Source organism: Puma concolor, chromosome A3, assembly GCF_028749965.1.
Source record: "Puma concolor isolate L17-30 chromosome A3, mPumCon1.1.hap2, whole genome shotgun sequence".
Taxonomy (NCBI): Eukaryota; Metazoa; Chordata; class Mammalia; order Carnivora; family Felidae; genus Puma; species Puma concolor.
In genome coordinates, this window is record NC_141669.1 from 49871485 (window position 1) to 49874133 (window position 2649).

A 2649-nucleotide genomic window follows, 5' to 3' on the forward strand; every position below is an offset into this window, starting at 1 on the left:
AGTAGACATCCTGGTTTCATGCATCAGCTCTGAGCTTAGTTAAAAAGAGAACAATGAGGTGGATCCACACTCAGTGTGTTGACAGATCCAGTTTCTAAACCAGTGGGGTGTGGACCAGACCCTTGGCAGAGGGAATGCCACCCTGTGAGGTATCTTGGGAGATGACCAAATACTCACCCTCTTATATCCCTGCATTGCCTTTGCAATGAAATTCCTCTAAGATTTGTATCTGTCTGGTGACTCTGAGAGCATTGATTTATAGGGAAGGAACCAGATGTGGATTGGCAGATCTCTGATTCTGATTAGAGAAAGGATACTAGAGTGAATTCAGAGCAAAAACGACCCTTTTCACTAACCAGCTAAAGCAACTCCTAATGTAATCGGTGCCTGAACATGTTATTTGATTTTTTAGTTAATTTTGATCAAGAAAATGCTATTTGTGGGGCGCCTGGGTGGCGCAGTCGGTTAAGCGTCCGACTTCAGCCAGGTCACGATCTCGCGGTCCGTGAGTTCGAGCCCCGCGTCGGGCTCTGGGCTGATGGCTCAGAGCCTGGAGCCTGTTTCCGATTCTGTGTCTCCCTCTCTCTCTGCCCCTCCCCCGTTCATGCTCTGTCTCTCTCTGTCCCAAAAATAAATAAACGTTGAAAAAAAAAAAAAAAAAAGAAAATGCCATTTGTATCTCTGGGTTGTGATTATTAAGTATCTTTTCGTATCTGTCAATTTTCTCCACTATAAAATGAGGATAATAACCCTTCTTATTGATTTACTAATCATTCATTCAACAAATATTTATTGAGTGCCCACTATGTGAGAGGCACCATGCCAGGCACTGGTGATATTGGGGAAATAGAGATGGTACTGGGGAAATTGGCTTCTAACGGGGCAGACATAATTTAAACCAGTTGTGTTGGTCTGACTAGGCTGCCATAACAAAATACCATAGATTAGGTGGCTTAAACAACAGAAATTTATTTCTCACAGTACTGGAGGCTGTGAAGTCCAAAATCAAGATGTTGGTTGATTTGTTTCCTACTGAGAGCTCTCTTCTGGGCCTATAGACAGCAACCTTTTCGCTGTGTGTGCACATTACCTCTTAGTTGTGCATGCACAGAGAGGGAGAGCTCTTTGGTGTTTCGTCTTATAAGGACACTAATCCTATTGGATCAGGGCCCCACTCTTATGACTTCCTTTCACCTTAATTACTTCTGTTAAAGACCCCGTCTCCAAATATAGTCACCTCTATAAAGATTCTATATCCAAATAAGGTCATATTTTGAGGTACTAGGGGTTAGGACTTCAACATATACATTTGGGAGGACACACATTATTAATACCAACTGAATCCACCGTAGCTACACCTTGATTTCAGATGTCTAGCCTCCAGACCCAGTCTATGGCACTTTGTCATGGCAGCCCTAGCAAACGAATACACTAGTGTTCTAGGGTCCAACCTTAGTATCAATATCCTCTCCATCAATTTACTCAAGTAAACAACGCTCCTTAAGGCCTGCCCTGATATACCAGGACTCTCAAAGTCATCATGTGGATCAGCCTTTCTCTCCACCATGGCTGTCCCTTCGTTGTTAATGCACTCCCCTTACTGTCCATATGACTACCATCTCCTTGGGAACTAGGGATTAAATGAGTGAGACTCAAAGTTTTGAAAATATAATGAAATCTTGGATTTTTTTCTTGCTTTTATTTCCTTTTTTTCTTGTTTTGTTGCTGTCAAATGATCCTGTATTGAAATATTCTCCTTTGTAGTTCTTAACTAGCTAGGCATTCCACTGAACCACTATTGATGTCATCTATGATGTCATGAGGGTGGCAGACATCAACATTATAGCCCACAGACTGGGTGGTCCCCAGAATCTCTTTAATGTTTCCAGAGAGTCCTCTGGCTAAAAATCGGTGCTGCATCTGCCAGGCAATGTTGACAATCTCATCAAAAGTGATATTTCCACTGTGTTTAATGTTTTTCTGCTTCTTTCTGTCTCTTGGAAGTTCCTTGAGGACTTTGATAATCAGGGCAGAAGCAGGAGATACCACTTCAATCTGGAGCTGTCTGTTCCGAATGATCAGTTTCACTGTAATCCTCAGACCCTGCCAATCACCAGTTGCTTTGGTGATATCATCACCAATCTTTTTTGGAGACAGATGCAATGGGACAATCTTTGGGGCCAGGACAGATGTGGCACCCACTTCGCCATCGGTGCACCTCAGGTATACAACTTTGATTTCATTGGGGTCGAACTTAGGTGGCATGGTGGAGGCCACTGGTGTAGGATACACCTAGATTCAGGACAAGCAAAGACTGTTGCACCCTCACCTCCTCTGAGCCAAAAGTCAAAAGTGCTTTTCTTTGTTTCTGAAACTAAGATAGTACCAGGGAAGAATGGAAAGGAAAGCTTACTATAAAAAAATTACTAACTCTAATGGGGATTGACTATTAAGGAGTAAAGAGAAATCTAGGGGTGCCTGGGTGGCTTTGTCGGTTAAGCCTCCAACTCTTGATCTCAGCTCAGGTCTTGATCTCAGGATCGCAAGTTCAAGCCCCGCACTGGGCTCTGCACTGGGCATGAAGCCTACTTTAAAAAAAAAAAAAAAAAGGAAAGTGTAAAGAATAGACGAATTGCATGTATAGGGAGG

General features: G+C 42.9%; 1 pseudogene; it reads right to left on the reverse strand.

Annotated features, from left to right (window-relative positions):
• Positions 1-1580: 1580 nt before the first annotated feature.
• On the reverse strand, positions 1581-2397 carry LOC112869288 (large ribosomal subunit protein uL11 pseudogene; annotated as a pseudogene).
• Positions 2398-2649: the final 252 nt, after the last annotated feature.